Raw genomic sequence first — 27,454 nt, forward strand, 5'->3', positions numbered from 1 at the left:
TTCTTCATGTTTTTCTTGTCTGTTTTACATGATATATCAGGATACTAGGATTCTGAAATTGCAGCTAATTATGTGGCATGCTTAATCCTTTCTTGTTGATAGCCAACTTGTTGACCAACTTTGACCCCTTTCACCTTGGACTACTGAGGAAAGGAAACTGGTCTCCTTCTTAACCCGTGGGCTTCTGATTCTCCTGCAGGGAATTTTCTTTTTCTCTGACCCCCTTCTATATATCTTCTCTTTGTGCATGTGCATTGTGAAGGATCAGGGATAAACTGTTCTAGGCAAAGGCTCTGGGGTGGGAATAAGTTTGCTTGCTTATAAAAATCAGGAAATTAAGCCAGGTGCGGTGACTCACACTTGTAATCCCAGCACTTGGGGGGATAGAAGTGAGAGAATTGCCTGAGCCCGGGGGTGTGAGACCTGCGTAGGCAACTTGGCGAGACCTAATCTCTACAATAAATCAAAAACTTAACCAGGTGTGGTGGTACATGTCTGTGGTTCCAGCTACTTGGAAGGCTGAGATGGAAGGATTGCCTGAGCCCTGCACTTCAGCCTGAGCAACAGAGCAAGACTCCAACTCAAAAAAAAAAAAAAAAAAAAAGATCAGGAAATTAAAGACCATTATGGCTGGAGTATAGAGAGTTGTCAAACAAAGGGTAGAGTAGTCTGGGATGAGATAGGCAAGTGACCTGAGCATAGGGCCAGTGGTGATTTGAGATATGCCTGGGGTTTATTTGCTTGTATTCTAACAAATGCTATTTCAGACTCTCATTTTGAGTTCTGGGCATATCAGTAAATAGCAACAGTCTACAGGAAAAGTTATACTCTCTGAGTAGCTGGAAGTAAAAAAAATACTATTGGGGATTTATCAGAATTTTAACTAAGATCAGGATGGGTGAGTTTTGTTTCATAAAGAATTGTTGCCGGGAGAAGTAGTTTCAGCCATCTAATGGGAATCATAACCAGTGTTTTTCTTCTTTCTGTGGAACCTCAGGTCCTTCACAAGGCAGCATAGGTCATGGAGGTTGTAGTTTTCACCACCTGTCACGTTAGGCATTCCTATTTTGAGTCTAGATTTCCTCTTCTAAAAAGTAGTTTCAAATAAATGTTATGAGCCATGTGATTTCCTAATGTCCTAGATCTTTCTTCAGACAATGTGTCTGGACTTCGGATAATATTTCAGAATCTATCGTGTCAAACTACTTGTTGATTTTTTTAAGATTTAGCATTAACTTTCTGATTATTGTAAAATGTGCTTATTACAGAAAGAAGTATAAGAATAGTACAGTGAGCATTTATATACTCATCATCAATTGATATTTTGTCATATGTGCTTTATCCCTCCCTCCCCCCGTAGGCATACATACATTTATGTCATTACATACTTTTTTTTTTTTTTGAGTTGGAGTCTCACTCTGTCACCCAGACTGGAGTGCAGTGGCTGCTCCCAGCCTCCACAGCCTCGACCTGCTGGGCTCCAGCGATCCTTCTGCCTCAGCCTTCCAAGAAGCTGGAACTACAGGCGCGTGCTACCACGCCCAGCTAATTTTTTGATTTATTGTAGAGATGAAGTCTCACCATGTTGCCCAGGCGGGTCTCGAACCCGTGGGCTCAGGCAATCCACTCACCTCAGCCTCCCAAGGCGTGGGATTGCAGGCTGAGCCACCGAGCCCGGCTCATTACGTACATTTATGTGTGTACATATACATGCTTTTTTCTGACTCATTTGAGAGTTGTAGACAACCAGGCTTTTTACCCTGAATACTTCAGCATGTCTTTCCTAAGAAGGTTGTTTTCTTTCACATAGTCATAATATGATTATTCCCCCAGGGGAATTTACCCACTGGTATACTACTATTATTTCATACATATTTGAATTTTATCAGTAGTCTCATAATGTCCTTTGTAGATTTTTTTTTTTCTGATCCAGGATGCAATCAAGGATCATTGTGACACTTAACTGTTATATCTACTTCATTCTTGAACAAGCATTGGCAAACTATAACCTGTGAACTGGCCACTTATTTTTGTAAATAGTTTTATTAGAACACAGCTGTACTCCTTCATTTACTTAATTGTCTATGGCTGCTTTTGTGCTACAATGACAAAGTTGAGTAGTTACAACAGACTTTAGCTTACACAGCTTGAAATATTTACCATCTGATTCTTTAGGAATAAGTTTTTCTAACCCTTGTTCTATAATAGTTCAAAACCATTTTTCCCCCTTTCATGGCATTAATATCTTTTGAAGAGTTTTTTTTCCCCTGGAACTTTCCCCACCAGTTTTGTTGTTGTTATTCCAGAATATTTCTCAATTTGGATTTGCCTGATTATTTCTTCATGATTAGACTCAGGTTATGTATTGTTGGCAGAAATAAATGATGTTCAGTTTTTTGTACATCACATCACATAAGGAGGCACATATCAGTTTGGTGATGTTATGTTTGATCATTTGGTTAAGGTAAATTGTCTACTTTTCTGTTGAAAAGATATTTTGAGGCCCTTGCCTTATTAGACTCTGGTGTGGCCTTGTTTCCTAAACTTTGGTCCCCTCCCTTGGGGAGGTGAATCAGTCTCTCTCTCTCTCTCTCTAAGTTACTTTCTAAATAAACTATATTTCCTTAAAAAAAAAAGAAAAGATATTTTGTAATAAATGGATACTCTGTAGAATGATACTTTTAGATGGTGTGAATGTCTTTCACTCCATGGTTTCAGCTTCTATTTATGATTCTTGTCTGAATCACTTATTAAAAGATGATGGCTTCAAAATAGAGATTTTTCTGATTCTATATTTCTTCTACATTTATTTGCATTCTTTTGTAAAAATGAGCCTTCCCTCTCTACTTTACTGTAAAATAATATCAGTAGGATCTCATGTATTCTTTTTTAAAAATCCAGTGTGATAGAATCCATTTGTATTGTTCACTTTGATGCTCAAATTGTCCCAGATTTGGCTAGTGGGAACTCCACCAGCTGACTTCTATGTTCCTTTGACATGTCTCCTACAATTTGTGAGCACTCCTTTTCCTTTATGGCAAAAAAAAAACATATTCCAGGTCCAGCTTGTATTTTCTGTTTCAACCAGGTAATTAACCTTTTCTTCAAGGAACCTTGGTTTCTTTTAGCAAAAAAAACATATTCCAGGTCCAGCTTGTATTTTCTGTTTCAACCAGGTAATTAGCCTTTTCTTCAAGGAACCTTGGTTTCTTTTAGTGTGGAATGGTATTTATTTATTTATTTATTTATTTATTTGAGTTGGATTCTCATTCTGTCACCCAGGCTAGAACGCAGTGGCACAATCATGGCTTATTGCTACCTCTACTTCCTGGGCTCAGGTAGTCCTTCTGCCTCAGCCTCCCATGTAGCTGGCACTACAGGTATGTGCCACCATACCCAGCTAATTTTGGTTTGTTTTTTTTTGTAGAGACGAAGTCTTGCTATATTGCCTAGGCTGGTCTCAAACTCCTAGCTCAAGGGATCCTTTTGCCTCAGCCTCCCAAAATGCTGGAATTACAGGTGTGAGCTACCATGCCCAGCCTCCAGTTCTTTTTTTATTCCATATCTATATCTTTCTTCTCCCACAGTGAGAACTGGTCCCAGCAGCATTAATATGTTTACTCATTTGCTTAGTCCCCCAGTAAACTCAAAATAGTTTCAAATAGTTCCACTGCAAACAATAAATCTAAGTAAAGTTCAAGATTTTTTTTACAGTTTTTTTCATATAATATATCCCACTGAGGCTGTGTTATCAGAGTACTGTATTCAAAAGTTACTTGGATTATTTTTTTCCCTCCCCCTCAACATTATTCCCCAGCTTTAGTGAGGTTTGACTATATACTACATGTGTACCCCTTAAACTATCATAAAAATCAAGATAAGATCATATACTTCACTCCTGAAGTTTTTCTTATGTTCCTTTGAAGTCTCTGTCTTCTCCCTTCCTCTAATTCTGTCCCTAGAGAGCTACCAATTTGCTTTCTGTCAGAATTATTAGTATTTTTTAGAATTTTTATATTTGTGGAATCTCTCTCTTGCTCTGTCACTCTCTTTCTTGTTTTCTCACTCTCTTGTTTCTTCTCTTTTTCTCGGGGATTCTGGATTCTTTCACTCAGCATAATTATTTTGAGATTCATTCTCGTATGTTTGGATAGCTTATTTCTTACTGAAAAGAAATACTGGGCCAGGTGTGGTGGCTCAAGCCTGTATTCCCAACACTTTTGGGAAGTTGAGGGGAGAGGATTGCCTAAGCTCAGGGGTTTGAGACCATCCTGGGCAACTTGATGAGACTTCATATCTACAATAAATCAAAAAAATAAGCTGGGCGGGGTAGCACTTGCCTGTAGTTCCAGCTACTTGGAAGGCTGAGAAAAAGGATCGCCTGATTGCCAGCAGCTCAAGGCTCCGGATGGCCATGAGCATGCCACTGCACTCCAGCCTGGGTGACAGAGTGAGACTTCAACTCAAAAAAAAGAAAAGAAAAGAAATTCTGAGCTATTCACTCTCTCGCTCTCCTTTTTTTTGCTATTATAAATAAAGTCACTAAGAACATTCATGTACAGGCCTCTATATGGACATGTGCTTTCATCTTGCTTGGACAATGGATTATGTTATCTCTACTGGCTATCCAAGTCATGGGGGAAAAATGAAATCGGATAAACTGAGAATAGAACCTAGTGATGTTTTACTGGAGATTTCCCTTTAGATGAACCATTATCATTCAGTGTATACAGTTATTCATCTGTCTGTGAATCTAAGTGACTACAGCACACAGATTACCTATAATATCTATAAGACTATCAAAGTAGACTTTGTCAAATGTGTTAGTTGAAATTAAATTCTTGTTAGAAAGGTGCCTAATAGAGTCTGTTAGGAATCAAAGTTATTTAAAAAGTTGTATAGGCTGGTATCGGTGTCTAAAACAGTGACTGATCTGAAAGACAGCAAGGGGCATTAAGAGAGCAATACAATATGTGAGAGCAGCAGGGAATATGAAAGCATTCATTTTGTCATTCAGTTATATTTATTGAGGACCTACTCTTTGCCAGACATTGTCATAGGCTTCGGGAATCAGAAGCAAAAATGTCTCTTCTCATGGGATGTTCATTCTAGTAGATAGAGATAGATGATAAGTGTTTAAACAATATGTCAGATGATGTTAAGTGCTATGAAGAAAGAGAGACTAGGTTAAGTATGAGTGAAGTATGAGTGTGGGTGACGCTATTTTATGGGTTTCAAGAAAAACCTCACATGATTAGGTGACTTTTGAGTTGAGATCTGAAGGAAGTAATGAGGCTAGCCAGGTGGCTGTCTGGGGAAAAAAATTCCAGGCAGGTGGGATGGCAAGAGTCGTTGGAAGGTTTGAGCAGAGGAGTGCTGTCTGACTTTGGTTTTAAAAGATTACTCTGGCTGATATATAGGAACAGGTTGGGCTGAGTGCAGTGGCTCACGCCTATAATCCCAGCACTTTGGGAGGCTGAGGTGAGAGGGTTGCCTGAGCCCATGGGTTTGAGACCAGCCTGGGCAACTTGGTGAGAGCTCATCTCTACAATAAATAAAAAAATTGACTGGGCATGGTGGCGCATGCCTGTAGTTCTAGCTACTTGGAAGGCTGAGGCAGAAGGATCACTGGAGTCCAGCAGGTCGAGGCTGTGGTGATTGTGAGCATGCCTTTATACTCCAGCCTGGGAGTGAGACTCCAACTAAAAAAAAGAAAGAAAGAAAGAAAAATAAACAGGCTGTAAGGGGAACAAGGGGTAAAGCAGGGAGACCAATTAGGAAGACATTGCTAAAATCCAGGTAGGAGATCATGGTAGCTTGGTGGAGGTGGTGAAAGTAGTTGGATTCTGGATATGTTTTGAGGATAGATCCAATGGGATTTGTTGACCAAATGGATGTAAGTTGTACGATAGAAATTAAGGATGAATTCCAAGGTTTTGGGACTGGAAAACTGGAAGATGGCATTTTCTGAGCTTGGGAAGATTGGGGGGCGGTGGTGGTATAGATCAGGAAGTAGATAGGAGTTGGGTTTTAGAGAAACATTAAGTTTACCATATGTACTTATGCCTCCAAATTGAGATGTTCAGAAGGTAGTTGGACTGTTGAGTTGAAGTTCAGAAGAGAACTCTTGATTGGAGATAAAAACATAGGATATATCTGCATTTAGATGGTATTTAAATTATGGGACAGGATGAGATGATCCGAGGAGTAAGAGACATTAAAGTTTCTGAGTTACTAAGCACTGAGCACTTCAGTGTTTAGTGGTGGGGAGGGGTTGAGGATGATCTAGGAAAGAAAACTGAGAAATGGCCTCTGAAGTAGGAGACCCAAGAAAAAATGTTGTGGAAGCCAAATAATAAAACATTTTCAAGAAGGGTGTCATCAACCATGTAACTCTGACAGTATGAAGACAAAGAACTGACTGTTGGATTTAGCAGTGTGGAGGGCCTTGGTGCCCTTGATGAGCAGTTTCAGTGCAGTAATAGGGGCTCAAACAAGAACAAGTGGAAAGAAATTGTATACTCCCAAGAATAGGTAACTCTTATGAGAAGTTTTACTATACAAGGGAACAAAAAAAGGTGGAAGTAAAGGGAGATTTGAGATCAAGGAAGGGTTTTTTTTTAAAGGTAAAAATGTTTTATCCTTTTAACATTATAACAGTGGTATTGACCAGATAGGGAGGGAGAAATTGATGATGCAGGAGAAACTGATCTAAAACATGAGAACAGATCTAGAGTTCAAGTTCCAGAGTTTTAACTTTGTGGAAGGGAACCTAAAGGCTCAAGAGCAGCTATGGACTTTCTCTCTGCGGGCTCAGGTCATCTACTCACCTCAGCCTCCCAAAGCGAGGGATTACAGGCTGAGCCACTGAGCCTGGCTGGATTGCATTTTAATTGTATCTTTTGTTGTAAACGGAGGCACAGTACATTGTGGATCTGTCTCTGAACTCTATTTTATTCCCTCATAGCTTTCAGGGAAATGGGAATAGAAGTGCAGGTGGTGGCTTAGATCATGCACTTTGGAGCCAGATCAACCATCTGAATTCAAATCCTGTTTTTACTACTTATGGTTTTGTGAGGCAAGTGTCCTTATCTGTAAATTGGGATCTTCTTATTAGGGTTGTTTTGATGACTGAATTGGCTAATGCTTGTAAATGGCTGAAGAAGGATGACAAGCATTGCTGATGGGCTGGGCCCAGTGCGCCTGGGAGCAGAGCTAGTTACTGGAGCAGTTGTTAGATGGCCTTGAACATGACTGGGGATGGGATGGGGTCCATCTCTAGCAAGTCCCAAAACAGACTTGGACAGGAGCTGCAGACACCAGTTGTTATGCCTACCCTCATTTCAGAATTACCCACCAACCCTCCTGAAGGAAAAGAGGATACATACTTTTTGAATTATCTTCTGAAGTCTTCAAGTGGTCTTTGGTTCTATTTAAAATACAGAAGCAGAATGTATTTGCTTTGAATTTGATGGATTTTTTTTTCCTGTTGGGATCTCACTCTGTTACCCTGTTTCCCCCTGTGGTTTATAGCCTCAGTGCTTCAAAGTGCTCGCCAGCAGAATGGAAAAGTAAACAGTTCTGTTGATTTCCCCCTCCCCCACACAGGTTACTAGCATACTTTTATTTGTTCATAGGGCCAATTTTACTGTCTTCTACTTTCTTAAGTTACCAGACACAATAGTAACCAATTCTGGAGAATTTATCACTTTAGTGTATGAACCCTAGTCTTCTCTCAAATAAAGGAAGCAGAATGAGCTGTTAGTATTTCTCTTTGTTCATTTCATATTAAAAGTGACAATACTTGTGCCCTGCTGGCTTCCTCTCGCTTGTTGTGGCTACCTGTACATGGGGCACTAGAGGAGTTTGTTATGGAAAGATTTGTATGCTATTCTATATCTCTGTTACCTTTTAAAATGGATTTCTGGGAGGGAGAATGGGTGTGATTCTGAATAGCAATGGTGGCTTTACCTGCCAGAGCCCCAGAGGGAGGGACCACAATTAGGCTTGTATTCTTCCTTTTTAAAAAATACCCTCTTTTGGAATGCAAAGGTTTTTGTTTTTGCCTTTCCAACTCTTAGCTCCCAGGTTCACTGGAGATGCTAGGAGATTGCTTTCTGGGCCTCTTTGAGAGAGGCTGCCAATTGGAACTCCTAAGAAGTGAGAAAACCCAGCACTGATTGATATGGTCCTTGTACAAGCTCCAGCCTTGACACCTCTTTCTGGTTATGTAAGTCAACTGCAGCATCTGGTACCATTTTATTCCTTATAGTGTTCATGGCAGGTGGAGCAAACACTGACCTGTTAGTAATTCTGAAGTTTACAGGAATATGCTTAAGTTTTTTTTGTTGTTGTTGAGACAGAGTCTTACTCTGTCGGCCAGGTTGGAGTGCAGTGGCATGCTCACGCCACTGCAGCCTCTACCTGCTGGACTCCGGTGATCCTTCCACCTCAGCCTTTCAAGTAGTTGGAGCTATAGGCGTGCGCTAGCATGGCTGACTAATTTTTTGATTTATTGTAGAGACGAGGTCTCACCGTGTTGCCCAGACTGGTCTTAAACCCATGGGCTCAGGCATTCCTCTCACCTCCACTTCCTAAAGTGCTGGAATTACAGGCGTAAGTCTTTAATTTTATTTTTATTTCTCCCAAGTTTGGATCACTCATAATTTGGAAAGTAGAAAAGAAAACATTTTGTCTTCCCTATGTTCAACTCAGATTCCCTAGCCCATTTCTTAAAAAAAAAAAAAAGAATATTTGCTAGAGAGATGAGAGACCTTGGAGGTAAAATTGTGAAGGGAGCTCTTGAGTGGCCAACTCATTGGTTTTTTTTTTTCATTTGTTTGTTTTTTGAGTTGGAGTCTCACTTTGTCACCCAGGCTGAAGTGTCATGGCATGCTCATGGCTACCGCAGCCTTGACCTGCTGGGCTCAGGCAATCTTTCCGCCTCAGTCTTCCAAGTAGTCAGAACTATAGGCACGTGCTACCACATCCAGCTAGTTTTTTGATTTATTAAAGAGATGAGGTCTTGCCAAGTTGTCCAGGCTGGTCTCTAACCTGTGAACTCAGGCAATCCTCTCACTTTGGCCTCCCAAAGTGCTGGGATTATAGGTGTGAGCCATCATGCCTGACTCAACTCATTGTTACTTAAGTCTTTTGGCAGTGCCCAGAAAGAGGGCTCTGCTGCCAACACTCCCTCCTCAGAAGCTCAGCAGGGGTCAAGAATCACCTGTTTCTCTTTAATGACTGCAACCATTTCTAGGTAGGACCCAGCTCTCTCCATGTTCTAATCTCCATGTTCTAAACCTTTCCTTAATGTGTGCTGATGGGTTAGGGTATGGGATTACTTCTGGAATTTTGGGGGATGAAAGGAATGGGAGGAATCAGACCAAATATATGATTCAGCATTCATGTTTGGTATAAAGACTTTGGTTAAGAAGAGAGACAAATTTAGTGGATTTTTTTCTCATAGCTGATGGAATAATGAAGTTGGGTGATTGGAGAAAGTGGGGGAGTACTTCAAGAATCAGCTCAAATTTCTGAAGCAGTGATGTCAGTTTTGGCTATTGAGGTAAATACACTTACAAATATTTTTTTCATATTTGTAAGTGTTCTTGATTATATTCTGGATATGCCAATTTTTGTTACTTATAAGTAATATCTAATCTGTGGAATATGGTTTTCATCAGTTCTTCGACTTTAATTTAAAAACTTTTGACTTTGTGAAATTTTTCTAGGTATTTATCTGTAAGAATTTTGTGAAACCAGGCATGTACTTCATATGTTTTGATAACTCTTTATATGTTATTCATAAATTAAACTAGAGTTTTTCAAGTTATCAGACTTAGTCTTCCTTCTTTCTACCTCTAGCTCAGAAGTTCCTACTTTGTGACTGGTTTGCTGAGAATATGGTACTTCTTGCCTGTGATTCCAGAAGTGGCCAAAAGTCTTCATCATGATTCTGAGCAGAGTCAAAGTTAATTCTGTCTGCAGCATAAAGCTAAAATTTCAGATGGGTTAAAAAGCCATTTGTATTTACAAATGATTGTTTCTTTACTGTTTTTAGTCTTGATTCTGCTACAACAATGATTGTCAACTCAGTGATTTTGCGTCATAAGGGACGTTTGACAGTGTCTGGAGACATTCTTGGTTGTCACAATCGGAAAAGTACTACTAGGATCCAGTGGATAGGGGCTAGGAATGCTGCTAAACATCCTATAGTACACAGGTTAACCTCCCACATCAAAGCATTATCCAGCCCCATTGAGATTGAGAAACCCTGTGTATCCTTGGAACCTTTTTTAAATGATTTGTGTCCTGGCGTGGTAGCTCAAGCCTGTAATCCCAGCATTTTGGGAGGCTGAGGTAAGAGGATTGCCTGAGCTCAGGGGTTCATGACCTACCTAGACAACTTGATAAGTCCTCATCTCTATAATAAATAAAAAATAACCTGGGCATGGTAGCACGTGCCTGTAGTTCTAGCTACTTGGAAGGCTGAGGTGGAAGGATCACCTGAGCCCAGCAGGTTGAGGCTACAGTGGCTGTGAATGTGCCACCACACTCCAGTCTGGGCAACAGAGTGAGACTATGACTCAAAAAAAAAAAAGATTTGCGATTGTTCCCCTCTCTTGTGAGAGCTGAGTGTGAAGACTAGCTGTTTCTTTTCTTTGTGTCTTAAGTTGTTTCTTGAGTAGTTAGAATGTATTAGTCCTCTTGCTCTCAGATAATTTTTTTTTTTTTTTTTTGAGTTGGAGTCTCACTCAGTCGCCCAGACTGGAGTGCAGTGGCTGTTCCCGGCCACCGCAGCCTCGACCTGCTGGGCTCCGGCGATCCTTCCGCCTCAGCCTTCCAAGTAGCCGGAATTACAGGCATGTGCTACCATGCCCAGCTGATTTTTTTGATTTATTGTAAAGATGAGGTCTTGCTGCCCAGGCGGGTCTTGAACCCGCGGGCTCAGGCAATCCACTCACCTCAGCCTCCCAAAGGCGTGGGATTACAGGCTGAGCCACCGAGCCCGGCTCAGATAACATTTAAAAAGATATGTTTAATTTAGAATCCCCTAATGCTCTTTAGTATTAATGCTATGAAGATTTCTTTATTTTTAGGGAGTAACTATGATGAGGATTTTTGGTTTTTCCTCACATTGGCTTCCATGACTGTTTTGAAGGTGAATCACATTTTTGGTTTGCATGAGTTTTTAAATTATCTAAGCCTATTGGCAAATATATTGGCTTTTTATGACATAAAGAGTTAGGGAAAGCTTGGTCCACAGAAAACAAAATGTGTGATTACAGGTGATAAATAAACATATTGAATAAGATCTGATCTACCTCAATGGATTTTTTTATTCATGTATGTTTTACTCTAGTGGCAATTTTTAAAACCAAGCTCATTTAAAATTATTTTTGAGTATCTGTCATGCGGCAGGCAATTTTTTTTTTTTTTTTTTGAGTTGGAGTCTCACTCTGTCGCCCAGACTGGAGTGCAGTGGCCAGCGATCCTTCTACCTCAGCCTTCCGAGTAGCTGGAACTACAGGCGCATGCAACCACGCCCGGCTAATTTTGATGTATTGTAGAGATGAGGTCTCGCCAAGTTCCCCTGGCGGGTCTCAAACCCGTGGGCTCAGGCAATCCACTCACCTCAGCCTCCCAAAGGCGCGGGATTACAGGCTGAGCCACCGAGCCCAGCTTGCGGCAGGCATTTTTGTTAGACATTAGAGATACGGGGGTGAATGAGATGGACATAATTCTTCCCCTCAAGGAGCTAGATTCTAGAAGGGGAGACAGATGACAAGTATTCAATCAAATTACTAAAAGAACTTCAGATCTTGATAAGAACCATGTAGACAATAAAGAAAAGGAATGACTCCCAGCAGTAGGAAAGAAGTGCCTATTTTAGCTAGAGCGGTCAGGGGGTGCTCTGAGGAGGCAGTATTTGTTCTTGTCTTTTCAAATAATCAACTTTTGGTTTTGTGTTTTTTCTTTAATTTATATTTTTTTGATATTTTACCAATCTGCTCTTTATTGTTTTTTGCCCATTGCTGGGTTTAATTTCCTGTTCTTAATTTCTTAATTTTTTTGAATTAATAAAGTCTAGAGCTTTAAAAAATTTTTATTATTGCTGCATAAGAGAGGTACATATTTTTGGGATACATTTGATAATGTAATCTATTCATATAATTTGTAAAGATCAAATTAGTATAATGGGGATATCTATCACGTTAAATATTTGTCTTGTCTTGCTCTGCTTGGCTTCCTTTCAGTGGGAAAGCTCAGGCTGAACATTTAGCAGATGCCTCCTCTAAAAGAGAGCAATCACTACACTTATGGCAGGGATTTTGAGCTCAGTTCAGAGGTCCTGAAGCAGACTACAGACTTTGACAGAAGGTATAGAATCTCTCATTTGTACAAATTAGATTCCTCTCAAATTTACCAGGTCAAGAATTCCAAGTAATGTTTCAGCTTTTACCTGCAGATCATGAAAAATATGGTGGGAATCCATAGAACCCTCATAAACTTCATGTTGTTACTAGAATAAAAAGCACATAAAGACGTCGATATGTGGAAAAACATTTAATAAAGATGCTTGGATTAGAAAAAGCACATGTCCCTCAAGTTTATAAGAATAATCCTGCCGGGCTCAGTGGCTCAGTTTGTAATCCCATGCTTTGAAAGGCTGAGGTGAGTGGATTGCCTGAGTCCGCGGGTTTGAGACCTACCTGGGCAACTTGGTAAGACCTCATCTCTAAAATAAATCAAAAAATTAGCCGGGTGTGGTAGCGCGTGCCTGTAGTTCCAGCTACTTGGAAGGCTGAGGCAGAAGGATCGCTGGAGCCCAGCAGGTCGAAGCTGCGGTGGCCGGGAGCAGCCACTGCACTCCAGTCTGAGCGACAGAGTGAGATTCCAACTCAAAAAAAAAAGAATAATCCTTCAGTGAATGTAAAACTGAAAGTTGTTAGACATTTGATAATAATCGAGACCTGAAGTTGCCACAAGGATTTCCAGCAAAAAAGGACATGCCTAACACATGCTTCAATAGCACTAGGGAATTAGTAATGTGGTGGCATCTGAAATTTGTGGAACAGAAAGCAATAAAGTCTATTGCCAGAACAGCTTCAGATTTAAAAATGCACATCGTTTTTATTAAAAGCTAGTAAAGCCAGGTGCAGTGACTCACACCTGTAATCCTAGCACTTTGGGAGTTGGAGCCGAGAGGATTGCCTGAGCCCAGGAGTTTGAGACCAGCCTGGGCAACTTGGAGAGACCTTGTCTTTAAAGTCAATTTAAAAAAATTAGTTGGGCATGGCGGTGCACGCCTATAGTTCAAGCTGCTTGGAAGGCTGAGGCAGAAGGATTCCCTGAGCTCAGCAGATCGATGCTACTGTGGCTGTGATGGTGCCACTGCACCCTAGCCTGGGTGATGAGTGAGACTCCAACTCAAAAAAACAAACAAAAAAACAGATTGTGAGAAAGTGTTTACATTAAAATATATTTTAAGCACCAGTCATTTTCACTGCCTAAACCTACTCTGATTCTTTCTTACTATAGGGAGGTTTTTGTTTAAGTCTTTCCCCATTTTCCTCTAATAATTTGACTCCAAAATGGGTGAGAATGGCATTGTTTGAACATCTAGTTTCAGGTTCACTGTTACCTTGGCAGTCATTGTTAACTGTTTTTTGGGTTTTTTTTTGAGTCAGAGTCTCACTTTGGCTCCTAGGCTGGAGTGCAGTGGCACGCTCATGGCCATCACAGCCTTGACCTGCTGGGCTTAGGCGATCCTTCCACCTCAGACTTCCAAGTAGCTGGAACCACAGGCACATGCCACCACACCTGGATAATTTTTTTCTTTATTGTAGAGACAAGGTCTCACCAAGTTGCCCGGGCTGGTCTTGAACTCCTAGGCTTAGGCATTCCTCTCACCTCTGCCTCCCAAAGTGCTGGGATTACAGGCGTGAGCCACCATGCCCAGTATTAACTGTTTTATAAAAATTATATTCTTGTTTAATTGAATTCAACAACAATAGCAAAAAAAATTTTGTCTTTTGTGTGTGTGTGTGTGTTGAAGTCTTACTATTATCCAGGCTGGAGTGCAGTGGGATGCTCATGGCCAAGACAGCCTCAACCTGCTGGGCTCAGGCAATCCTTGTGCCTCAGCCTTCCAAGTAGCTGGAACTACAGACATGTGCCACCATACCCAGCTAATGTTTTGATTTATTGTAGAGACAAGGTCTCACCAAATTGCCCAGACTGTTCTCGAACACTGGGCTGAGGCAATTCTCTTGCCTCCACCTCCCAAAGTTCTGGGTTACAGGTGTGAGCCACTACATCTGGCTAAAATTTGTCTTTTTTTTTTGAGTTAGAGTCTCACTCTGTCACCCAGGCTGGAGTGCAGTGGCACACTCATGACCACTGCACCCTTGACCTCCTGGGCTCAGATGATCCTTCTGCCCTAGCCTTCCAATGAACTAGAACCACAGGCATTCAGAACCACGCCCGGCTAATTTTTTTATTTATTGTAGAGACGAGGTCTTGCCATGTTGCTCAGGCAGTCCTCTTGCCTCTGCCTCCCAAAGTGCTGGGATTACAGGCACGAGCCACCACATCCGGCCTAAAATTTGTCTTTTTTTAAGACACCTTCACACGCATGTTTATAGCTGCACTATTCACAATAACAAAAACATGGAACCAATCCCACTGCCCATCAAGAGTGGACTGGATAAAGAAAATGTAGTACATATACACAAAGGAGTATTGTACAGCCATGAAGAAGAATAAAATCATCAACTTCGCAGCAAATTGGATGGAGTTGAAGACCATCATACTTAGTGATCTATCACTGAAGCAAAAAACTGAATACCACATATTCTCACTCATAAGTGGGCCCTGAGTACTAGTCACATTAGCACAAAGGAGGGAGCCACAGTCACTGGGCACTGCCAGAGGATGAAGGGAGGGAGGGAGGGCATGTAACAATACAAAAGTACCTGGTCCTAAACCTAACCTCCAGTTCTAGGCCCAAACTTCACCTGCATGCAGATTACTTGTGTAGTTAACCCTTACTTGATCCCCATATCTCTATAATAAAATTTTTTTTTAAATGGTCTTTTTTATGCTGGAAACATTTGAGAATGATACAATAGATTATTATAAATCATAGACACCCTACTGATCTATCAAATACTAGATCTCCTTCTGTCATATGTATATTTGTACATGTTAATCAACCTCTCTTCATCCTCCTCTCCTCCTTACTTTTTTTTGAATTGGAGTCTTACTATGTCATCCAGCTAGAATGCAGTGGCACAATCATGGCTCAGCAGCTTCAACCTCCTGGGCTTAGGCGATCCTTCCACCTCAGCCTCCAGAGCAGCTGGAACTACAGGTGTGCACCACTACCCCTGGCTAATTTTTTTGATTTTTTTTTTTGTAGAGACATGGTCTCGCTATGTTGCTCAGGCTGGTTTCTAACTCCTGGGCTCAAGCAGTCCTCCCATCTCTGCCTCCCAAAGTGCTAGGATTATCAGCATGAGCCACCATGCCTGGCCCCTCCCTCCTACTCTTCTGGCCTCAGGTATCTCTAATTTCTTGAGAACATTTGTATCATTGATTTTTCACCTTTTATTCTTTTTATTTTTATCTTTTATTTTTTTAAACATGTTCATTTAAGGCTATTAATTTCCCTTGAAGTATATCACAGATTTTGGCAATATCACAGGTTTTTAAAAAATCAGCTTTATTGTGTAATTTGAATGCCATAACATTCATATATTTTATACGTACATGACAATTGACTATTATATACAGCCATTAAACACTGCCTTAATCAAGATATAGAAAATATCCTGGAGAAGTTTTTGGGAACCATATAGTCCTTTTATAGTCAGTTTTCCAGTCAATCACTGAACTGATTTCTATCATGATAAATTAGCTTTGCCTGTTCTAGAATTTCATATAAATGAAATTATACAATGCATACTCTTTTACATATGGCCTCTTTTGCTCAGCATAATGTCTATGAGAGTAATCTGTGTTGTTGGTTTTGTCCTTTTTATTGCTGAGTAGTATTCCAGTTGTATGAATATACTAAAGCTTGTTTATCCATTCACCTATTGGACATTTGACTTTTATGGACAAAGCTGCTCTGAACTTTCCTCTAAAAGTGGTTTGTTGTTTCCTTCAAAATTAGGGATATATATATTTTTTTGAGTTGGAGTCTCTTTTGCTCAGGCTGGAGCACAGTGACATGCTTACGGCCACTGCAGCCTCAACTTGCTAGGCTCAGGTGATCCTTAAGCCTAAGCCTTACAAGTAGTTGGAATTACAGGTACATGCCACCACGTATGGCTAATTTTTTGATTTATTGTAGAGATGAGGTCTCGCCATGTTGCCCAGGCTGTTCTCAAACCCATGGACTCAGGCAGTCCTCTCACCTTGGCCTCCCAAAGTGCTGGGATTATAGGCGTGAGCCACCGCACCCGGCCCTTTTATTTTATTTTTATTTTTATCTTTTTGGAGTCAGAGTCTCACTCTGTCACCTAGCTGGAGTGCAGTGGCACGCTCATGGCCACCGCGGTCTTGACCTGCTGGGCTCAGGTGATCCTTCCATCTCAGCCTTCCAGGTAGCTGGAACTACAGGTGCACACCTGACTAATTTTTTGATTTTTTGTAGAGATGAGGTCTCGTCAAGTTGCCGAGGCTGGTCTCAAACCCATGGGCTCATGCAATCCCCTCACCTCAGTCTCCCAAAGTGCTGGGATTATAGGCGTGAGCCACTGTGCCTGGCCCTTTTATTTTATTTTTAATTTTTTTTAGTAGGAGTCTCACTCTGTTGCCCAGCTGGAGTGCAGTGGTATGCTTATGGCCACTGCAGCCTCAAACTGCTGGACTCAGGTGATCCTTCTGCCTCAGCCTTTCAAGTAGCTGGAACTAGAGACGCACACCGTCACACCTGGCTAATTTTTTGATTTATTATAGAGAGAAGGTCTCACCAAATTGTCCAGGCTGGTCTGGAACCCCTGGCTGGACTCAGGCAGTCCTCCCAAAGTATTGGAATTATAGACTTGAGCTACCACGCCCCGCCCGGCCTCTCATATTTTCAGTTTGCGTTTCTCTAATGATATTGAGCATCTTTTCTTAGCCATTGTTGTGTCTCTTTTTGTAAAGTATCTGTACTTTTTTACCCCTTTTTGGGGGGATAGTTTGTCATTTTACTGAGTTGTAAGGGTTTTAAAAAATATATTCTAGATATATCTTTTGTCAGAGATATTATGTATTGCTAATGTTTTTGCCAAGACTGTGACTTGACTTTTCTTTTTTTGGGGGGGTGTCTTTTGAAGAGCAGAGCTTTTAATTTTTTTTTTTTTTTTTTTTTTCTTAGTCAGGGTCTCACTCTGTTGCCCAGGCTGTATGCAGTGCCATGCTTGTGGCCACCTTGGCCTCTACTTGCTGGGGTCAAGCGATCTTTCCATCTCAGCCTTCCAAGTAGCTGGAACCACAGGCAAGTTCCACTATGCCCCACTGATTTTTTTTCATTTATTGTAGAGATGAGGTCTCACCAGATTGCTCAGGCTGGTCTTGAACCCCTGAGCTCAGTCAATCCTCTCGCCTATGCCCCCAAAGTGCTAGGATTGCAAACATGAGTCACCATACCTGGCTTAGCTTTTAATTTTGATGAAATGTACTTTAGCAGTTTTTTTCCTTCTGGTTTGAGCTTTTTGTGTCCTACTTAAGAAATCCTTGCCTACCCTAAAATCACAAATATCTTCTACTGGAAATGTTATAGTTTTACCTTTTTTTTTCTTTTTTTGAGTTGAAGTCTCACTCTGTCACCCAAGCTGGAGTGCAGTGGCATACTCACGGCCACCCTAGTGTCAACCTGCTGAACTCCAGTGATCCTTCTAGCTCAGCCTTCCAAGTAGCTGGAATTACAGGTGTGCACTATCACACCCAGCTCATTTTTTTGATTTATTGTAGAGATAAGGTCTTGCCAAGTTGCCCAGGCTGGTCTCAAACCCGCAGGCTCAGGCAGTCCACTCACCTCAGCCTTCCAAAGTGCTAGGATTGCAGGCTGAGCCACTGAGCCCGGCCTAGTCTTAGCTTTTATGTTTAATTCCTTGATCCATTTCATTCTTTTTCTTTTTTGACCATCCAAATTTTCTATATTTTGTTTTTTTACAGAATATTTGCTAAAGGTGTTTAATATACAATTTCTCATTTTGGAAGTCCTTTATTGTAAAGATTATTCTTTTATCTGATGACAAACAGTAGCCACAGGGATTATTCTGGACCTCCATGGTGGATGAATTCGATTTCTTCTTGTGGCACAAGTTTCTGTCTGTATTTCTGAAGTGATGTTTTTATTATTTCTGAAGTGTCTGGTGAACCCTGATGCTTCAACAAATCTGGTGATTTACTTCCCTTAGAATGCTGTGAAATTACAAGAGAGTGAAATGGTAGCCCTGCTGATCTCAAAACTTCTGATACACTGGATCTAGGATTGTCTCTTCTGTCAGGGAACCTTATTAATGCAGTGTGTGGCTTCACCACCTGAATGACCCTGCTGGCAGATGCCATCTTACTGCCCATCATGACCCCCAAGAAGGGGAAGCTTGATCCATTTCTTTTTTTGAGAACTTTTATTTTATAGAGAAGAGGTCTCACCATTTTTCCCAGACTGGTCTTGAACTCTTGGGCTCAGGCAGTCCTCCCACCTTGGCTTCCCAAGGTGCCGGGATTATAGCCATTAGCCACTGCATTTGACCTCCATTTCGAATTAATGTTCTGTATGAAGTGAAATAAGGTGAACACTGACCTTTATTGTTTTTCCTGTGGATATCTATTGTAAATAGAGAAGATTATCCTTTGCTCATGGAATTACTTTGATACTTCTGTAAAGAATCAATTGACTGTATGTCCTTTGATTCTGAACTCTGTTCCACTGATCTGTTTGTCCTTATGCAAAACCATAATTATTGCAGTTTGAATTAGATGGTATAAGAATTCCAATTTTGTTATTTTTCAAAATTCTTTTGATTAATCTAGGACATTTGCTTTTTAATTTATTTTCATTTAAAAAATTTTTTTAAAGTTGGAGTCTCACTCTGTAGCCCAGGCTGGAGTGCACTGGCATGGTCACAGCCACTGCAGCCTCGACCTGCTGGGCTCAGGTGATCCTTCTGCCTCAGCCTTACAAGTAGCTGGAACTACAGGCATGCACCACCACACCTGGCTAGTTTTTTGATTTATTGTAGAGATGAGGTCTGACCAAGTTGCCCAGACTGATCTTGAACCCAGGCAATTCTCTCACTTCAGCCTTCCAAAGTACTGGGATTACAGGTGTGAGCCACTGCACCTGGCTAAAATATTTCTGATACTTGGAGAAAGGATCTTACAGGCCTACCCTGGATTTGATCTTTGCTTTCCATGTTGCTACTGGTGATGGGGTTGCTAAACTTTCTGATAGTGCAATAAGTGTCTACTTTCTTGCAGCTTCCTATGCCGTTTTCCTTTAAGCCTTCACCGGTAATCTCCTTAGACTTTTAGTACTAGTTTTCTCAAAGTCTGTCCAGTTTTCATTTACAACCTAATTCCAAATACAATGGCATGGTTTAATTTTTAATTTTTTGTGCCAGCAACCAGTATAAAATTTCTGCTTCAGGTTGTGCATAGTGCTTTATGCCTATAATCCCAGCACTACCCAGGAGGTGTAGTTGAGAGGATTGGCTGAGCCCAGGGGTTTGGAACCAGCCTGGGTGACTTGGCAAGACAAAGTCTCTACAAGAAACCAAAAAAGTTAGCTGGGTGTAGTGGCACGTGCCTGAGGTTCCAGCTACTTGGACAGATGAGGCAGAGGTATCATCTGAGCCCAAGAGCTCCAGGCTGCAGTGGCCATGTGTGTGCCACTGCACTCCAGCCTGGGTGACAGAGACATCAACTCAAAAGATTCTGTTTCAATTACTATTATTGTGTGATAAATCTTGCAAAACGTAATGATTTAAAACATTATTTCTCTTGATTTCTGAGGACAAGCAATTCAGGAAGGGCCTGGCTGGCAGTTTAACCTCTAGGCCATCTGGGTTTCTCTTGATTGAATTTTTCTTGACTATGAATCATATTTTCCCATTTTTTTGAATATTTAGTGAGTTTTGATTAAATAATGGTCTTTGTGTATGATACATTGTAGAGCCTCTATATTTTGTTTTCTTCCTCTGTGGAGTGTACATTCTTTTTTTTTTTTGAAATTTTGAAAACATTTTATCAGAAGAAACCAGTGAGGGGAGGGAATTTTTTAAACACAATAATATACAAGCACACATTCCATTAACTGTCAAGAGTGATGATGCTACCTTGGGCACCTGACCTCTGGAAAATCCACTGAACGCTCATGGGAGACTGAGTGTTATATCTTAGCCTGACTGTGAAAATACCTCACAGAGCTCCCATCAGTCTGGCAACACTTACTGCCAGTGCTTGCTTGAGTTCCAGGAGTGTACATTCTAATTTTAGCATACTTTTAAATTACTCAGTGATTATCTTGAACTTGTGATGCCTTGGTATTATGCTTTTTTAATATAAATCTGAACTGTCCAAGGTGTTTCCCAGACCTAATATGGCAGGACTCAATTTTTAAATTCTATCTCTCTGAAGATAGTAGGGGGCTTGGTTCTAGCTTTGTTAGGGAGGATCTATTTTAGGTTGTGGTTACTAATCCTATGGGACAGCTTTTTTGTTGTCTCAGCTAGATAGTAAAGGGTGCTATAAAGTGTTAATTAAATCTTTCCACTCTGGCAGGTCTGGAACTTCTAAATTCCCCTGGCACTGCTCATCCCCAGCACCGTTAGACTTCAGTATCTCTGTGGTGCTGTCAATCCAGGAACTGTGGCTATCTGGTAATCCTAGGGTGATCTCACCTGTGCATGTAAGCAAATCCTGGTAGTCACAGACTCATGGAGTCTTTCACTTGGATATCTGGGGCCCTCCTTCTTTGCGCAGTTCCTTTTTCTCCAATGCTGTCTCCAAAATCTCAGTCATTTCATCTGCTTCAAACTCTGATCTCTGCCTCCTCAGTCTGATGATGCTTTGCTTAGACTCTAGCTGTTTTTGCTGTAGTTGGAAATTATGCCAGGCAGAGTGCTAAACAATTGTGTGGCTCAAATTGTGAATTTCCCCTTTTTCAGGGTTTGCAGTCTTACACTACCTATTTGACACTGCCTTTAAAATTACCTTCCTCTCCAGGCATGGTGTCTCATTTCTGTAATCCCAGCACTTTGGGAGGCTGAGGATTGTCGGAGACTAGGGGTTTGAGATCAGCCTGGGCAACGTGGTGAGACCTCGTCTCTATTAGAAATTTAAAAAATTAGCTGAGCGTGGTGACGTTTCCAGCTACTTGGAAAGCTGAAGTGGAAGGATCGCCTGAGCCCAGTAGGTCGAGGCTGCAGTGGCCATGAGCGTGCCACTGCATTCCAGCCTGGGTGACAGAGTGAGACCTCAACTTACAATAAAATAAAATAAAAGTACCTTCCTCATAATGTATCTGATTTTTATCATTATTTACAAAAGGGGAGTGTTCCAGTTACTATTGCTGCATAACAAATTATATTAAAACTTACCAGCTTATGCAGTCATTGTATTTTGCTTATGATTTTATGAGTCAGGAATTCTGGAAGGCAGTTGGGCAGTTCAGGAATTCTGGTTGGGCAGTTTTCACTTAGGATCTCTCATGCAATTACAGTCATCTGAAGGCTTAATTAAACTGGACACACAAATTGACTCATGTGGTTGTTGATGCTGGTTATCAGTTGAGAACTTACCTGACTCTGTCTAGTGCTCATCATATACAGTCACTCCATGTGACCAGGGCCTCCACACAGCATGGCAGCCTCAGGATACTTCTATTTTTAAATGTGGTGGTAAAGGTTTCCAAATACAGTTTTAGTATTGTGTTGACAATCACAAGGTAGATTTTGCATTGACTTTTGTGACCTAGTCTCAGAGGTTGCATAGTGTGGTGTCTGCTGTATTCTATTGGTTTAAGTAGTTGTAAGTTTATCCAGACTTGAGGCAGTAGGACCTCAGCAGTAGTAAAGAGAAAAGTCAAAGAATTTACAATCATTTAAAAAAATCATCTCAGAGGGCTAGTTCAGGATCAGTTACTGCATCATTGCCCAGAGTGGAAGTTTATTCCTCAAGTTTCTTTAATGTTACATAATTTTCTAATTGTTACTGGCATTTCTTTTTTGACCTATGAATCATTTATAAGTGTATGAATCATTTAGAAGTATACAGATACAGTTGGGGATTTTTAGTTATTGTTTTATTTTTTTTTTCTAGCTTAATTCCATTGTAGTAAGGTACACACTCTTGAATTATATCAGTTGTTTGAAGTTGGTTGAATTTTTTTTTTTTTTTTTTTTGAGTTGGAGTCTCACTCTGTCGCCCAGACTGGAGTGCAGTGGCCACTCCCGGCCACCGCAGCCTCGACCTGCTGGGCTCCGGCGATCCCTCCGCCTCAGCCTTCCAAGTAGCCGGAATTACAGGCATGCGCTACCACGCCTGGCTGATTTTTTGATTTATTGTAGAGATGAGGTCTCGCTGCCCAGGCAGGTCTCGAACCCGCGGGCTCAGGCAATCCACTCACCTCAGCCTCCCAAAGGCGCGGGATTACAGGCTGAGCCACCAAGCCCGGCTGAAGTTGGTTGAATTTTGTCTAATGGGCAGTTTTGGTAAATGATATATGAGCTGTTAAAAAGAATGTATGTTCTGTCATGGCTGGGTGAAGTGTTCCAAATTTGTTAGTTAATTCAGTGTGTTAATTGTGCTGTTCAGTTTTTATATACCCTTACTGATTTTTTTTTTTTTTGAGTTGGAGTCTCACTCTGTCACCCAGACTGGAGTTCTCATGCCACCGCAGCTGCGACCTGCTGAGCTTAGGCGATCCTTTCTCCTCAGCCTTCCGAGTAGCTGGAACCACAGGCATGTGCCACCATGTCTAGCTAATTTTTTGATTTATTGTAGAGATAGGATCTGGAACCTGAGGGCTCAGGCAGTCTTCTCACCTCGGCCTCCCAAAGTGCTGGGATCATAGGTATGAGCCATCGCGCCTGGCCTCCTGTTTATTTTTTGACTGCTGTCCCTTTTAGTTATAGAAAGAGGTATGCTAATCTCTTACTATGATTGTGTGCATACAGATTTGACATTGCTATATGTATCTTCCTTGTGTATTGATCCCTTTGCATTATGAAACATCCCTTTTTATTTCTAGTAATGCTTTTTTACCTAAAGTTGATTTCAACTTAAATTGGTATAGCTAAACTGGCTTTCAGTTAATATTTGTTGGTGTTTATACTTCCAACTTTTTGTATTCTTGTGTTGCTTGCCAATGCCACATAGGGTTTTGAGTTTTTTAACTTCTATCTATCTATGGCTGGGCATGCTGGCTCCTACCTGTAATCCCAGTACTTTGGAAGGCGGAGGCGAAAGGATTCCTGAGCTCACTGATTCAAGACCAGCTTGGGCAATGTGACAAGACCTCATCTCTACAATAAGTTAAAAAATTAGCTGGGCATGGTGATGCATGCCTGTAGTTCCAACTACTTGGAAGACTGAGGCAGAAGGATCGCCTGAACCCAGCAGGTCAAGGCTGAGGCAGCTGTGAGTGTACCACTGCACTCTAGCCTGGGTGACAGAGTGAGATTCCAACTAAAAAAAAAAAAAAACTATCTAAACATTATAGGCTTTTAATTGGAATATTTAATAATTTATATTTAATGCAATTACTGATATAGTTGTGTTAAAATTTACCATCTTACTATTTGTTTTCCATCGTATTCTTGTTCCTTGTCTTGTCTTTTCTTTCCTTCTTTTGTATTGATTTTTTTTTTATTGTTTGAATTGGAGTCTCATTCTGTCGCCCGGGCTGGAGTGCAGTGGCACGACCTCCTTGGGCTCAGGCAATCCTTCTGCCTCAGCCTTCCAAGTAGCCGGAACTACAGGCACACGCTACCGTGGCCTGGCTAATTTTTTGATTTATTGTAGAGATGAGGTCTCGCCAAGTTGCCCAGCTATTCTCAAACCCATGGACTCAGGCAATCCCCCACCTCAGCCTCCCAAAGTGCTGGGATTACAGCCTTGAGCCACCATGCCCGGTCCTGTGTTGATTTTTAAAAAATGATTTAATTGTTTCCCTACTGGCTTGTTAGTTATATAATGTTTTGCTATACTTTCAGTGGTTATCCTATATTGTAGTATGTAACCTTGCCTAATATACATTATTGCTGTTAGCTAGGTACGGTACCTTACACCTGCAGTCCTAGCACTTTGGGAGACCGAGGATTGTTTGAACCCAGTAGTTTGAGACAAACTTGGGCAGCATAGCAAGACCTCGTCTCTACAAAAAAAAAGAAAAAATTAGCCGAGCATGATGGTACACGCTGTAGTACCAGCTACTTTTATTACTTCCCCAACTGTATTAGGGCACTATAACGCCTTAATACCATTTACTATTTTTCTACCTTTTATGTTATTTTCATGCATGTTAATTCTATATATATTTAAAATTATTAAAACATTATTTTAACAAAACATTATTTTCATACAGTCAATATTTATTTATATCTTTCATACATTACTCTTTGATGTTCTTTATTTCTATTTTCTGTCTGAAGGATTCTCTTTAGTATTTATTTTGCTATAAGTTTTCTGGCAGCAAATTCAATTCTGTGTTTTTGTTTGTATGAAAATGTCTTTATCGTTCCTTGATTTTTTTTTTTTTTTTAATTGGCATCTCACTTGGTCACCCAGGCTGGAGTACAGTGGTATAACCATGGTTCACTGCAGCCTAAACCTCCTGGCTCAGGTGATCCTTCTGCCTCAGCCTTCTTAGTAGCTAAGATTACAGGTACCCTGCCACCATGCCCAGCTAATTTTTTTGATTTTTTTGTAGGGATGAGGTCTCACTGTGTTGCCCAAGCTGTGGAACTCCTGGATCCAAGCAGTCCTTCTGCCTTGGCCTCCCAAAGTGTTGGGATTACAGTGGTGAGCCACTGTGCCCAGGCCTTTCCTCGGTTTTTGTAGGATGTATTAGGTAGTAAAAAATTCTAGATTGCCAGTTATTTTCTTTCAACACTAGAAAATCTCCACTATCTTCTACTGTCCTTTATGTCTCAAAAGTCCATTGTCATTCTTGTTGTTGCTCCTTGGAGAGGATGTGACCTCCCCTACTCATGACTGCTTTTAAGATTTTTCTCTTTGTTACTAGTTTTCAATTGTTTTGCCATATTCTCCCTAGTGATAGTTTTCTTTTTATTTATCCTACCTAGTATTCACAGGTTTTCTTGATTCCAGTATTGCATATTTTGTTTCTAGAATTTCCCTTTGATTGCTGGGCTTGGTGGCTCACGCCTATAATTCCAGCACTTTGGCAGACTGAGATGAGAGGGTTGCCTGAGCCCGTCGGTTCGAGACCAGCCTGGGCAAGACCTCATCTCTACAATAAATCAAAAAATTAGCTGGGCATGGTGGCGCATGCCTGTAGTTCCAGCTACTAGGAAGGCTGAAGCAGAAGGATCACCTGAGCCCAGCAGGTCGAGGCTATGGTGGCCATGAGAGTGCCACTGCCCTCCAGCCTGGGTGACAGAGTGAGACTCCAACTCAAAAATAGAATAGAATAGAATAGAATAGAATAGAATAGAATAGAATAGAATAGAATAGAATAGAATGAAAAAAGAAATTCTCTTTGATTTTGTTTTTATATATTCTAATTGTTTAGGACAGTCTCTGTCTTTTCATTTATTTTCTCCATTTCATTCTTTGTCTTCTTGCATATTTTGTCAGTTTTTCTTTTTCTTTTTTTTCTTCAAAGTATCTGCATCACCAGTGGTTCTAGTTCTGTTGTTCGTTTTTCCTCTCTTAGTTTTTGTTCATTTTTGTTCTTGTCTCTTGGCACACCTGGTTAATTTTGTATTGAATTGTAGACATTGTATACAAAAACATGTAGAGACTGTGGATGATATCTTTAGTGGAAAATGTCTTTAGACAGGATTTGCCTTTCCTTTTCTAGGCAGATAGAGTAGGGCTGGTCACCTTAGTCCAATTCGACAGAGCTGATAGAGGTTGGATTACAGTTTGTCAGCCTTTGTCTACTTGTACACCCTTTCTCCTAGGGCACAGCCATCCACAGGTTCCAGCTGAGAAGCTAGGTATTCACTGGGCTCATCTGCTATACTGTGTTCTAAATTCGAATCCTTGTCTCTTTTGTACCTTGAGATTGCAGAAATATCTCCTCTGCTTTTTAGTGACTGTTTAGCTTCTTAAATGGCTAGAGGATGCAGCAAATGACTAGCGCAGAAAGTAGACTGAGTTTTGGGATCAATTCTGTCTTTCTCATCTCACCAGGATCTTGACTCTTTTTGTCTCTAATTTTTGTCTTTTTAGCACGATGAAACGTCAAAAGCTCTTCTGTTTTTTGTTTATATTTTTGTTTTTGGCCTCTCAGTAAGATTTATCTGTTAGGATGGTTTAGATTCTGAGCTTCTTGTCCTAGTACCCAGACTTGGCAAAAGAAGAAAAACGTGGTCATAGAATGTTGGCTTACCTCTTCTTGAGTTCTCCTTCTCTTGACTTTTTGTCCCTTCTATTGTGCATAATGTTGCTATGATTGTAGGTGTGCAAAATACCTCTTTGAGACTTTGCTTTCAATTATTTTGGGTTTACACCCAAAGTGGAATTACTAGATTATATGATAATTCTTTTTTAATTTTTTGTGGAACCCCCATGTCCTTTTTCACAACAGCTGTACCCTTTTACATTTCTTCCAACAATGAACAAATGTTCCAATTTCTCCATATTCTTATCAGCGTTTGTATTTTCTGATTTTCTTGATAGAAGCGCTCCTGTTGGGGCTGGGCTTGGTGGCTCAGCCTGTAATCCCAGCACTTTGGGAGGCTGAAGCGAGTGGATTGCCTAAGCCCACAGGTTTGAGACCCACTTGGGCAATTTGAGCCCACAGGTTTGAGACCAGCCTGGGCAACTTGGCGAGACCTCCTCTCTACAATAAATAAAATTAGCTGGGTGCAGTAGTGTGCGCTTGTAGTTCTGGCTACTTGGAAGGCTGAGGCAGAAGGATTGCTGGAGCCCAGCAGGTCGACGTGGAGGTGGCCATGAGCGTTCCGTGCTACTGCACTCCAGCCTGGGCAACAGAGCGAGACTCCAACTCAAAAAAAAGAAAAAAAAGCAGCCCTCCTATTGAGTATAAGAGGGTATAGTATCTCATATTAGGCTTGATTTGTGTTTCCCTAATAATTAGTGATATTTTCATGTATTTACTGGCTATTTGTATATCTTCTTTGGAGAAATGTCTATTCACACCCCTTGCCCGTTTTAAAAATCAATTTTTTGTTGTTGTTGTGTTGTAGGAGTTCTCTTGATAGATAGATAGAAACACACACTAAAAGAATATTTT

At 40.8% G+C, this 27,454-nt stretch overlaps 1 protein-coding gene and 2 pseudogenes across 2 annotated transcripts in view; 2 read left to right on the top strand and 1 right to left on the bottom strand.

Moving 5' to 3' along the window:
• The window catches only part of RAD54L2 (RAD54 like 2 (S. cerevisiae)), a 147,289-nt gene that overhangs the window by 41,322 nt on the left and 78,513 nt on the right, over positions 1–27,454 (top strand). The gene's annotated exons all lie outside the window — the stretch shown is intronic.
• Positions 12,324–13,151, top strand: LOC103272516 (annotated as a pseudogene).
• Positions 18,274–18,585, bottom strand: LOC103272511 (annotated as a pseudogene).

Source organism: Carlito syrichta, unplaced genomic scaffold (genome assembly GCF_000164805.1).
Source record: "Carlito syrichta isolate Samal-C Ts95f unplaced genomic scaffold, Tarsius_syrichta-2.0.1 Scaffold312719, whole genome shotgun sequence".
NCBI classification, from domain to species: Eukaryota; Metazoa; Chordata; class Mammalia; order Primates; family Tarsiidae; genus Carlito; species Carlito syrichta.